Source organism: Centruroides vittatus, unplaced genomic scaffold (assembly GCF_030686945.1).
Source record: "Centruroides vittatus isolate TY-2023 unplaced genomic scaffold, ASM3068694v2 contig_875, whole genome shotgun sequence".
NCBI classification, from domain to species: Eukaryota; Metazoa; Arthropoda; class Arachnida; order Scorpiones; family Buthidae; genus Centruroides; species Centruroides vittatus.
In genome coordinates, this window is record NW_027122567.1 from 3544920 (window position 1) to 3559411 (window position 14492).

Genomic DNA, 14492 nt, shown 5'->3' on the forward strand with positions numbered 1-14492 from the left:
ATGTTGTTTGAAAATGTCTTGTACATGAAAATTTTTAATAAATATTCAAAAGTTAATAACCATATATTTATGAGTATTTATTTACCAGTATTTACAAGTTGAAATTTGATATCTGTAATTTGATGATAAAATATAAGTTAAGAAGATGATCTTTTAACTTTTATATTTTTTTGATTAAGATAATAGTTCTTGAATTATAAAATTATTCATCATTATCTGTTTTGTGAAAATAGTTAGTTCACAATTACAAAATTATATACATTCATTATTCTGTTTGATATTCACAATTCAAATTGAGAAGTATTTATATGGAAAGTTGTTCACAGACTGATAACATTTTCATTTTGCAGCTCTTCTGTTATTAAATCAATATTCAAAATATTGTTACAATCATAATTAAACAGGTGATTTTTTTATGCTGACTATTGATGTTATGGTAATGGTTGTTTGATCACAAAAAACAAGTTTTCTTAAAGAAAAATAAAATTTAATGTATAGGTTTAAGAATTATTGTTTAGATGTAGGAATTGGGACAAAAGAGCCCTTTCATGTTTTAAAGAATATAAATCTAATGAAACAAGAATGACATGTTCACTCACATTTGGCAAAATTAGCCATATTGTTGAAGAACTGTCTACCATTAAAAATTCTTTATTGAAAGATTTGGAAATCCTTTATCTATTTATGAGAGATGTAAAAATTGATACCATTCAACAATTATACATTAATTTGAAACCTTTGAGTATAGTATGACAATCACTCATCATGCTATATGTAAATTTTGTTTGATTATAGACTTTTTCATTTGTATGGTTCTGGAATGTTCTCTTGCCTTTTGTCTCTCTCTATTATGTTGCCTGGAAGGGCAATAAGCCCAGCAGGGAGTAAAAGGAAATAGTATGTATAAGACGTGTGGACAGGAGAGACTCTCTTTTTCATGTGTAAGTGTTGAAGGACAACAAGAGTAAGCAATGATGAAGGTTTGGAGAGTAAGAAGAACCCTGACAATGTACAGCTCCCATTTTAAATAAAGAGATGACAAAGATGAGATAGCCACAATTGTACATATTGGGAGGTAGAAGTTACCTTTTTGTAATAGTATCCCCATTCCCCTTTGTTTTGTTTGTATAATAGAATTAAAAATTAGGTATAAGAAAAAAATCATAAGATCAAATTGTTAAATTCCAAATGAGAAGACGACTGATTGGTAACACTAACAATTATTTTATTCAGACACACATACAGAGTAACGACTGGAGACAAAAGAAAGAGAGCTTCGGAGAGCCCGCCAATTCTTTTATACAGAGCTCGTGCGCCCTCTGGTGGCTCGAGCTTTATAATCCTTAACACCACCCCTCAATTTCAAAAGGTTTACATTATGAAATTGCATTAGTTACACAGTCTGATGTCTTGAATATGCCCAGATGTTTTCTAAGACAGATGAATCTCTTTGAACACAATGGTTTAGTAAAAGTATCTGCTATGTTATCACTTGAGGGAACATAGCCTAAACTCAAAAGATTTTTGGCTACTAGGTCTTTAATGAAGTGTGCCCTTATATCGATATGTTTTGACCTTTTGCTATTTTCATAGCTTTCAATCATGCTGATGGCACTTTGATTATCCATGTTCATTACTGTTACAATTTTTCTTCCAGGGTTTAATTCTGATAGTATCCCTTGAAGGTTGATAAGTTCAGCGGCAGTTGCTGCAGATGCTAAATATTCTGACTCTGCTGTAGATAGTGCAACAGATTGTTGTTTTTTGGACGACCAGGATATAAGATTATTATTGTAAAAAATTGCATAACCACTTATGCTTTTCCTGTCATTTTTGTCTCCTGCCCAATCTGCATCTGAAAATGCAATCAGCTTTTCATCTGTGCAAACTGAATAGTTTAAGGTTAGGTCTTTTGTTTGTTTGAGATATCTCAGTATTCTTTTTCCTGCCATCCAAAGTGTTCCAGTAGGTTTATCAAGATGTCTACTCAAGTAGGAAACAGCAAACATAATGTCTGGACGAGTAGTGTGTGCTATGTACAATAAGCTTCCCACTAATTCTCTAAATGGAACTCTCAAAGTTTCTTCTGAAAGATCAGCCTGAAATCCATGTTCCATTGGAGTTATAACACCTTTGCATTCCTTCATTTTGAATTTTATTAAGAGTTTTTCGATAATACTTTCTTGTGATAACGATAGTGTATTTTTATGCATAGTGATGTCTATTTCTAGAAAGTTCTTTGGCTCTCCCATTAATTTTGCACTAAATTCTGTTCTTAAGTTGCTTATTAGCTTATCAGCTTCTCCAAATAACAAAATATCATCTACGAAAACAATCAAATGTATACTATTTCCAATATATAAGCAAAAATCATAGTTTGAACGAGTTAGTCCATTTTTGACGGCAAAGTTATTAAAACACTCATTCCAACATCGAGGTGCTTCTCTCAATCCATATAATGCCTTTTTTAATTTTAAAGCTTTGCTGTTTGTTATTAGACCTTTTGGAGGCTTAATGTATACATCAACTTTCAGTTCACTGTTTAAGAATGCAGTTGGCACATCAAGTTGGGTTATCTTCCAGTTTTCATTAATTGCCTTTGATAGGAGTAATCTAACTGTTGATATTCTTACTACTGGTGCATATGAGTTGTTAAATTCTTCTTCCTGATATCCTTTTGCAACGAGACGTGCTTTCTTTGTCCCATCTGATTTTGTTCGAAATACCCACTTGGTTTCTATTGGATCTTTATCTTTTGGGAGTGTTGTTTCAGTCCAGGTACCAAATTTCAGATGAGCTTCCAGTTCCTTTTCTATGGCATCTTTCCATTCTTTTCCTGACTCAACTGCCTCTTCATAGGTTTCTGGATCTTCAGAATATAAGCAGTATGCGATATGCATTTCGTAATCATTATATTTCTGTGGTAATTTTATAGTTCTTTTTCTTATTTCCTTTTCTTGTGTTTCTTGTTCACGTTGATTTATCTTTTCATGATCACTATTAGTTTTGTTGTCCTCTTCTTTGTCTCTTGCACAGAAGTCATCATCACTTTGAGTTTTGTAGTATATTGGCATAGGAGTTTCATTGAATTTTACATCTCTACCTATTAGGATTTCGTTTTCTTTTGGATCCCAGAGTCTGTATCCTGATCCACTGTATCCTACCATTCTGACTTCCTTGGCACGTGATTCTAACTTTGTAGATTGTGGTAGCTTATATAACCAGGCTTGACAACCGAATACTTTTAGTTTTGATAAATCAACCTTTCCATACCATATTCTTGAAGGAATATTTCCATTGAGTGCTGCTGTAGGGGATCGATTTACCTGATAAGCTGCTGTACGAATTGCCTCTCCCCACAGGTGTTTAGGTAAATCACTGTCTTCAAACATAGTTCTTGCTTTATCCAAGAGTGTCCTGTTCATTCTTTCTGCCAATCCTCCTTGCTGAGGTGTGTAGGCTGTTGTATATTCCATTCTAATTCCTTTGTTTTTGCAGAAGTCTTTCAACATTCTAGAGGAAAATTCACCTCCATTGTCCCATCTAATACGACTTACTCGTTTTTCAAATTGAGCATGTATCTCTCTGACGTAGTTCATTATATTAAGTGCTGCTTCTCCTTTGTTTTTTAAGAGATATACTACAGTAAAATGTGAAAAATCATCTGTTATTGTTTGGAAATATTTTTTGCCATTTATAGTGTTTGGATTTATGGGTCCACATATATCTGTGTGTAACAATTCTCCTATTCTGTGTGATCTGTGTTCAGTCTTTTTGAATGGTAATCTTGTAGCTTTGCCCTTCATGCATGGTCCACAGGGTTGGTTGGGACATGGCAGATTCATTAATTTCAGATCACGGTAGTTTAGGTGGCCTAATCTTCTATGCCATAAGTCATTGGCTTCCGTTTTGAGGCATTGTGTATTATTTCTTACGGTGAACTCTGCAATAAACAAGCTTCCTGTAAGTGGACAGTCCATGTAAAAATCTCTGTGCATTATGACAGCTTTTTTTCTTTCAAAAATAACCCTTTTTCCAGTGTCATTGATTTTCCTTACAGATAACAAGTTGTGTGAAATCTTTGGTACAATAAGAGCAGTCAGAACAATATTTTTATTATTATAAGATAGTTTTATCTTGCCTCTCTTTTGTGCTAGAAGTTTTTCTCCATTTGCTACATTTATGCTTATTGGTTTGGTTAGACTTTCTATATCAGTCATATAGGCAGCCATATTCTCTTGAACTAGGTGTTCTGTTGCTCCTGAATCCAATACAAAATGTATGACACTTTCTTGTCCAATATTTGCATCATGTTCTGTGTCGTTAAATGCCACAAAGGATATTTCCTTTTCATGTGATATCATATTTGCTCTCTCTTCATAATTTCTCTGGTTACTTCCATTATTCTGATAATTGTTTCTCCAATTATTTCTACTTTTATTTCCACCACTTTTCGCTTTCCCTCTGGCACCATGGCCCGAGTGAGTACTATCTCCTCTTTTAGGGCAATTATATTTTAAATGTCGACGATCTCCGCAAATAAAACAACCTTTATTTCCCACTCCTATAAAACAAGGGAGACTTTCAGTCTTCTCTCCATGTTCCGAATTTTTAAATTTAAGTTCAGCATCTAATAGCCTACTTTTTACGAATTCCAAAGTTACGCTAGTCGTCATTGTCTCAAGGGCCGTAATTACAGTATCGTATTTCTGAGGCATAGTTAGAAGAAGGTGGCTTACCTTGTCGCTGTCTTCCATTATTGTGCCGGTTGACTCCAATTCCCTTATGAGTCCGTCAAATGTTACGAAGTGATTCTGCAAGTCATCATCTCCACACTTAAGTGACAATAATTTTCTTCTTATATATAGTTTAGAAAATGTACTTTTTCGTTCGAAGACGTTCGTAAGAGATTTCATCATTTCTTGAGCTGTTTTCGAATCTTTAACGTATTCTAAATGTCTGTCCGTTAGACACTGTATGATTATGCTTCTGGCCTTGGCGTCTCTTTCGATGAATCTTTTCTTTTCTGCCTCAGTTATTCCATTAGTCTCTATTACTTGTTCACCAACAAGATCTTTTACTCCTTTTTCTTCTAAAATAGTTTCTACTCGAAATCTCCAGTTAGAGAAGTTTCCGTCCCGTAATTGCGGTAAGGTGGTCGCCATATTGCTTTCCATTGTCTTGACGTTTAGACTGATTCAAAAAAAATTTCTTTGTATACTTTCTTCCTTAACGTATACGTATTTGTCGACTACTTTGTTCTTCTGGGCCCATAACCTGTTAAATTCCAAATGAGAAGACGACTGATTGGTAACACTAACAATTATTTTATTCAGACACACATACAGAGTAACGACTGGAGACAAAAGAAAGAGAGCTTCGGAGAGCCCGCCAATTCTTTTATACAGAGCTCGTGCGCCCTCTGGTGGCTCGAGCTTTATAATCCTTAACACCAAATAACATATAATTAATGTCATGAAATGCAAAAGTAATGACTGCTTGTAACAGAATATCTTTATTTAACAAATATCCATTGGTTTGTATCTGTATGAGGTCCTGGATGGAAATCAAAATTTTTTGTTTATGATGACAAATACCTGTGGGACATTTAAACTTTCACCTTTTGAAATTAAAAACAAAGTGAGACTTAAAGTCTCACAAAAACAATAAAAGTTCTTTCCATCAAAAGAAAAATAAAAGGCTTGAATTACAAGGGAGAATTTCAAAGCTTGGAGGAATTTTAGATGATTAGGATCAGGTCAAGTGTTGATAACAACCTCTCCTGTGCCCAGAAGGTTTTGAATTGTCACAGGGAGATGAGAGAAGACCAATCAGTATGTGGAATAAAGGAGAGAAACTCTTTAAAAACTTGTGTTTCAAGGATATGATGTTCTTTGCTTCAATATTTGTTCTTTTCTCCAAGAGCTGATACCCTTTAAAATTTGTTCTTTCTCCAAGATCTGTTATATCCAAGCTTAACAACGAACTACCCTGGACTGGTCAATCCTGCAGATCATCAATGAGGGACTGAGTGTAGACATTTGATATTTAACTTGGACTTTTACTGGACTCTCTTCTTAAAAAGAATATCAAAAGAGAATTGTAATGACAAGAACATTTTGTAAGAATATTTTCATATTTCATTAAATGGGAAAAAGTGAGTGGTAAGCTTGTCTCAGTGTGTATATCATGCCCACACACAATTGTCTCAACCCTTTGACTGTCCCAACAAACACACAATCAGCAAACATTACACCTGTATGTAGTTTTAGATGTTCACTCAACCTAGAATTGTAAATAAAATTATACAATAGAAGATCAGATTATAGATAGGTAATGTTGGAATGGCAAGCTCACAGATTAGAATCAAATGTACAAAAACTTAAAGAGTTCAGGTCTGAAAGTCATCAACATATAGATATATTTTGGAAAAAGTGGCTTAAAGTGGCAAACCGAAGTATCCAAACCTTACCTCTTTTGTTAAGAACTACTTAATGCTTTCCCATGGAAATACAGATATAGAGCAAGGATTCTCTATCAATAATAGAGATTTAACATCTTTCAAAGAATCTATTCTTTGAAAGATGTTGATCTTTCAAAGAATAGATTGAATCTTTCAGAATTGACTATAATTGTTATAAGACATGTTAAAACTGCAGTAAGAAGATATGGCAATATTTTTTCGGTTCCTATGAAAGGAAGCCCTTAAATTGTGTATTCAAAAGCTATTCAGTTTACAATGCTTCCTCTGCATTGTAAACTGAATAGCAAAAGCAAAAGTTGCTGAAGAGGAGAAGGTTTGAGAAAGAAGAGCAAAAGAAAGTAGAAGGAATTAAAAAATGTAAACTACAAAATGAAGAAAAGATAAACAATGCTAAAATTAAAATCAAATTTTTGCAAGATGAGTTAACATCACGAAATTGCTTAGCTTAAAGTAATGAAAGGTTATTGAAAGTTTTAAAAAAGAAAGATTATGTAAGTGTAAGAATTGCATTAACAGTGATAGAGAGTAATATAAAAGACATTAAAAAAATAACTGAAGTACTATCTAGTGCTCAGGAAAAATTGAATCATTTACAGTTATCTAGTTACATATGTTATACAATTTTGAACTGTATTTTTCTCCATGTTTATTTTGAATAATAAATATCTGTAGCAAAGCTATTGATGATATTTTATGTCATTTTTATTTGTTATGTATGAACTTGTTTTTTTGTCTAAAAAAGAATGTGTAATTAATAAAGCCCTATATTTTTATACTTGTTTTAATTATACTGATACACTTTTATTGTTATTTTTAATGAATAAATACATTTTTATTTCTATTTTTTATTTATTTTTTTATCATTTGTAGTCCTACTTTTTCTTATTTTTTAAAATAATTTTATCTTATTTTCTTTTATTTTATTTTTTTGGTTCTTTATTTCTATTTTTCCTATTTTTTGGAAAAAAAAAATTAATAAACAGCCACAAACAAAACTTTTTACCAGTGTTGTACTTGACACAAAAGGCCTTGGTGGAGGCTGAAAATGTTAGAAGGTTTTTGTGTCCAGTACAACACTGGTAAAAAGGTTTTTGTTTGTGGCTATTTATTACTCACTCCAGTGTTAATAGTTAAAAGACATTTATTTTGTATTAAAAAAATTAAACCCTGCATATTAAAAACTGACAAGTTTCCAATAATTTCCCCTTCTTATATAGAGTGAGGAAATTATGTAACTTGGGGAACTATTTTGAATGTAGATGAATAATTAGCTTCCAAATCTAAGTCAATGGATGTCATCACTATTACTATTTTATGTTTAATTTTTTTCAAGGTTATTTTAGCATTCAGTCAACAAAAGTTAAACTTTTCAGTCATTTTTGATAGACGATTAGTCAGTCTAGTTGAATCTAAACTAAAGATGATGTCATTAATATTTTGATATATTGAATATTTGCTTATTAATTTAAACTTGTAAAGCTGTGTAAACAGAATCTGTAGTGTATCCAAGTTGTGTCTCTCTTGCTCTTGCATTATGCTCATATGTTTTCAGTGCTTTTTTTATTTTATTTTTGGTATTTGGTTATGTATATTGTGTGTTACTCATTGATTTTTAACAATTTCTTCCTGCAATTTTTCTTTGTTAACAACTTATTTGATGTCCTATACATTATGTATCCTTTACTCCAACATTTCTTGAATGGAATTTTTTAAAACCAACCACATTTTCAAATGTTATAAGTTTAGGAGCATTTTCCCCATACATGTGACCAGAGGGTCGGCACCTCTTTAGCGCCTTGTTAGGACTGACACCACTGTGTCTTCTAGGATAAACACAAAAACCTTGATGACTGCAAATTCAGAATTCGCATGAATGGTCACATGTGTGGGCGGTTGGGTTCAGGATGGAGGAGGATTGAGAGACGGATTGGAAGTGAGTCACTTGGATACAAGGTTAACAATTAAAATAATCGATTTAATTTAACAAAAAGGAATACATAGCTCTATCCTATCGAATAATGGTCAAACAAGAGAGTTTACAAGAAACCGTGAGTTGATATATATACCTTGGATGCATTAGATTGTGCAGACTTCTGGATCGACAGTTTGAGTTTGTTCAGTCGATCGTTTGGTGGGGATGGAATTCAGGAGCAGTTGAGATTTTTCCTTTTTTTTGATTTTGGTCAAGGAAGCAATGGAGAACTGGAGGATTAATAATCTGGGGAGTTTGACGGTGTTCTCTAAAGAAGCACAAGGAATGAAGTTTCAGGTAGCCTGGATGACGATAAACCTTTTTGAGGCACTTTTGTTGATACATTTGTGAACTCTTGATGACCTCTGTCTTTGAGTCACTCCATTTTATACTCCAAATCATTTTACCCTTTTTTACCAATTGGGGAATTTTTTGTTTCAGTTCCCAGTGACACATTCTGAGTTCTCTGGGAAAGGAAATGACTCCAGGGGGGGAAAGAGAAATGCACTCATCCTCTGGTAATAAAAATGGAAAAAGTTTTTTTCCTGAGATTTAAATAAATTTCCTTTTCAAGACGAAAAATGAATTTTCTTTTGAACATTTCGTCAAATCCAATCTCTCACATACATATTATGAATTTTTTACTGTTAGCATGGTGTTATATCTTTTACAAAACTCATAATGCATAATATGCCTGATATGCTTTTTATCTGAAGATATTTAAACTTGATTTTATTCAAACAAAATGTGAAGTAAAAAGTTTAGAATAAGCTTGTAAACAAAGAATACAATTTCATATTAGCAATAACGTGTTAAACTTCACAATTGTTATAATTAAATCACACATCTATGCTAAGTAACAACAGCTGTTAAAAATATTCAAAAACTTTCTGTTCAACCCAATATAACCTTTACTTACTAACCATGGCAATCTGATGGCTAATACCAAACTGGTTGGTGTCAGACATCAGAGAATAAAATTCAACTTAGTTAGAGATTCAAGTTAATGAAGTTTGACTTATCAGGAATCAATTGTATTATTGCTAACATTCCATATTCAGACACATTGAAATAGAGAATTACAAGGAGTTTGTGGGGCTTCCTCTCTATACAGTGATTGGATAAATTATCATTGTAAAACATCAGAATTCTAACATTACTCAGTTTTTCCTTGGTTAAATTTGAAACATATATGTGGAGGATTTTAACCCTTTTTTTATGGACAAGTATATGATTGTTAAAAAAGCCTTCAAATTTCTCCTCGGAGACAAGTTTATTTGTATAAGGAATTCTACATATTTTTATTACATTGCATATTTCCCAGCACATAACATGCAAGTAAGTTGGCCATTTATTTTTTCCAGAGAGAAAGATAGAGAGAGTGCATGAAAGTTCTGAAAATGGATGAGAGGTTGATAAATTTAATAATCCAATGATCACCTAAATATTTGGGCTATAATATGGCTATAATCAAATAATTAATACAAATAAATTTGGAACTAGAAGTAAGCATTAGACCCTATCTCTTATCTAATTTAATAATTATAATTTAATAATTTAATAATTTAATAAATACTTTAGAACCTGGAAGAAAATAACTGACCTGGGGCAGGGCTTGAACCTGCAGCCTCCGCTTGCTGTGCGGTGCACTACCAATTGCACAAGCCAGCCTTTGCTTCCAGAAGTATTTAAATTTCAATATAACCTACTTATGGAAGTGAAGGTTGGCTTGGGATTTGAGTAGTGCAATTGTAGCACACCGCACAGCAAGTGGAGGCTGCGGGTTCAAGCCCTGCCCTGGGTCAGTTATTTTCTTCCAGAAGGTTCTAAATTATTTATTAAATTATTAATTATAATTATTAATTTAGATTAGAGATGGTGCCTAACACTTACCTCTAGTACCAAATTTATTTGTATTAATTATTTGATTATAGCCATATTACAGCCCGAATATTTAGGTGATTGTTGGATTATTATATTGACTCATCAGGCTTTGAGATGTGTACTAGAGGTTGATAAATTATTCTGATTACAAATTTGGTTGAATTGGAAGATCATTGGAAACTTGAAGTAGAAGCATGGAAGCACTTTTTATTCACTTTGCTTCAATGATTTAAACTAGACTTTTCTTCTATAAGGAATTGATTTGGCAGATGATGAGATAACTTGATTTAATCAGTGATTCTCATCTTGGTTGTTGGTTACTTGAACTTAACTCTCTGGGTTAGTCCATGGAAAATAGCAAGGTGAGAGAAGACTTTCTCATCTGAAAGTTTGGATGCAACTCCTTCTTATGTCTCCATTTGACTCAAATTTCTCAAAGATCATTTTCTTGGATACTACCCGCTAGCGCTTATTGATAGACAATCAATTCACTTCTCATTTCAATTAGATTCTCAAACTGTCACTGAAAGTTTATGAGGTTTAACTTCTTTTTTTTCCGGGAAAGTTTTACTCATCTGACTATCTGATTATACTTACTGTTTCAGCACAATAGAGTCCAATTACTGGCATATTTATATTTTTGTGGTTCAAACTTCTGTTTAGCACAGCATAAAATTTTTTTCTAAATAAGTTTGTTTTTCTATTTAATTCTCAAACACTGTCCACACAAGTCATCAAAATTTTGATTATTTGACTCCTAAAAATTCTTTGTTAATGGGACAGGACTGACCTCACAAGTATATAAGATAAATAGTAATTTTCAAATGTATCAATAAATACAACCTCACCAAAAACTGGAACTGTACTTGTAGAGTCGCAAATCACAACTAAACCCAAACTTTCCAGCAAATAAAAGTAAAAACTTAAAGATCGAACATTTTCGGCCACTAAATTTATTGGACTTCTTCAGGATAAATAAATGGAAAAAGCATTTTATAAATAGAACGTAGCTGCCTTGTAAATTTTAAAAGATCGAAAACGGCTGTGACGTATAATGTACAACACTGAATATAACTTCTTTCAAAAAACTGGAACAGTATATATAGATTCGAACATACACCTAAGCACTAATTTTCCAGCAAATAAACATAAACAAACTTACACTTCAAACGTTTTTGGTCACCAATTTATTGGCCTTCCTCAGGAAAACAATGGAAAAAAAGCATTATATAAATAGAACAATGTCACGTTGTAAATTTCAAAAGAGTGTAAACGGCTGTGACATATAGTGTATGATGTATTTTATAAGTCTGGGTAGTGTTTCCAAGCCGTTGAAACAGGAATGACATCGGTGTTGATGCAGGTTCCATTCCTGCTAGCCTTTTAGATCTCCACCGCTTATAAAATTTTAATAACTTGCTGGTCAAAGACCTTATGAATTAGCTTGGCCTGGTCCCAACGAGGAAATCCCCAGATCACTGGCATAATGAGCTAAAGCAGTATTGGTGTTTCCTTTTAGCACGTTGTATTTGTGATCCTTTAGTCTGGCTTGCAGCGATCTGTACGTGGATCCTATATAAGATAGTATTCTGTCAAACCTCTCATCATGTAGGGGGATGTGGGTGCACCCAAACTTTGGAGAGCAAGTTTGGAGAGGGTGCACTTTTCTCTAAACTTGCTGCTATTAGTTTAGATGGAAACAAATACCTTACTGTGTTTGATTTTATTTCCATGTTTCCATTTATATGGTTGGAACCTTGTTTCTGTGCATTGAGAGACTCGCTTATTATGCTATTCATCCTCTTTTTATTTTAATGAACACACCTGCATCCAAAAACAAGGAGTACCCATGGGTAGCCCATTTTGGGGATCTCTGTGAATCCGTCTTACGACAATTGGAAGAGCGGTCATTAAAAAACATCAAGTATAACATCCTTCTTTACACCCGATATGTTGATGATATTTTAATTGTATCGAGAAGACGTCCAGATATTGGGGAGGTGTTAAAGGTGTTTAATAATAACAGCTATGGGTTAATGCTAAAGTTGGATCAGGAAAGCTGTGATAGCATTAATTTCTTAGACATCAAGATTCAGTAGCTGATAACAAATTCATCACAGCAATTTAAGGACGACGCTGATGACGCAATAGTTTCTGGAATTTACCACATGACGAGAGGTTTGACGGAATACTATCTTACATAGGATCCACGTACAGATCGCTGCAAGCCAGACTAAAGGATCACAAATATGACGTGCTAAAAGGTAACATCAATACTGCTTTAGCTTGTTATGCCAGCAATCTGGGGATTTCCCTCTGTTGGGACCAAGCCAAGCTAATACACAAGGTCTTCGACTGGCAAAATATTAAAATTTTACAAGCAGTGGAGATCTACAAGGTGAGCAGGAGTGGAACCTGCATCAACACGGATGTCATTCATGTATCAACTGCATGTAAACACTATTTAGACTCCTAATATACATCATACACTATACATCACAGCCGTTTTCGATCTTTTAAAATTTACAAGGCAGCTACGTTCTATTTATAGAACGCTTTTTCTGTTTATTTTTCCTGAAGAAGGCCAATAAATTTAGTGGCTGAAAACATTCAGTCTTTAAGTTTTTACTTTTATTTGCTGGAAAGTTTGAGTTTAGTTGTGATTTGCGATTCTTCAAATGTAATTAATGTAGGCTGTTTACATACTATTTTGACAACCTTGATGCCTTCTTTATAAACATATACAGATATCCCTTGTATAACACAGTAGTTACATTTCAAAAAAGTGTCATGTTATGAAAATCCATACTATATGAAATAAAGAACAAATGCAAAATGTAGGGTTAGGTTCCAAAAGCTAGCAAAATTATACTATCTTTTTTTTCACTAATAAGGAGATGGTCAGATGTTCACATCTCTGATTCAAATGAAAATTGGTGAGAATTTAGCTCTAAACACAAATAACAATAGTAATAATAATGCTAATGATATGATAAAATAATAAAATAACTATGTTACACATTAAAAATAATAATAATAAAGTCACAAAGGATCAAACCCATTTCCAGCATCTAGAACAGCAGTTCTTAACCAGTGTTCCACGAAAGAAAAGATTTTACACTTTTTATTTAAATTTATTCCTATTGTTATATTCATACACAATTCCATGTTTTTATTTTATTCAATATATTAAAGTTTATTACTTTATTGCTTCATTGTTTCCTGAGAATAGTAAACATGGAATTGTTTATCAATTTTTTAATATATTGATGCTAATGCTCCGTGTAATAAGTATATGAATAGTGTTCCATGGCCTCAGAAATGTTCAGAACCACTGATCTAGAACCTTATCTATTTAGCTATTGCCTAGAAATGGCAATAGCTGAATAGATAAGGTTCTAGATGCTGGACTTATAAGTTAAACACTCAATTTTCAAAGGCCCATTTTTCAGAAATACTTTAGAAGTGGATCCTATTATTTGGACAAGGAACTACTTGTATTTAGGGCTATGTAGTCACCAAGTTTTATTTGAATCAGAGATGTGAACATCTGTCTGTCTTCTTATAAGAGAAATATGTTTATTAAAGCAATCAATAATTTATTTCCAATCAATAATTAACTAGCAATCACAATTAAAAGTATGTATTAAGCATCAATATTAATTTTAGTTAAACAAGGGCATTTTCTTTTTACAGTGTCATCATAATCTGAGTTTTTTTTGTTGATCTTGATCAGAAATATCAGCAATGTCTTCATTTTTTATTTTTATCATAGTTTTTTATGAATGACAAAATAAAAATATGTGACCATAGGGCCGGTATCTCTTTGATACCACGTCAGGATGACACCACTGTACCTTTAGATTGATACAGAAAATCAATTGCGCGAGCAGTTACATATGGGTTAGACCCGGAATGAAGCGAGTGGAGAGGATGACAGAAAGAACGCACCCAGAGATTTATATATAAAAATATACCCGTTTATTTTTTCCATAGGACTAATTAGATACAAGCGATTACTTTACAGAGAGACACGTGATAAGGTACATGGCTCACGATCCACGAACATAAATTCTACGCGGATTAGAGAGAGAGAGAGAGCTTACAAATATTCGCGTGTAGGATAAATACCTTAAGATATGTAGTCGGATG

The 14492-nt window shown here is 33.0% G+C and overlaps 1 protein-coding gene across 6 annotated transcripts in view; it reads left to right on the top strand.

Annotated features, from left to right (window-relative positions):
* Positions 1–14492, top strand: part of LOC136983036 (regulating synaptic membrane exocytosis protein 2-like) — a 341614-nt gene that overhangs the window by 209563 nt on the left and 117559 nt on the right. The window lies entirely within an intron of this gene.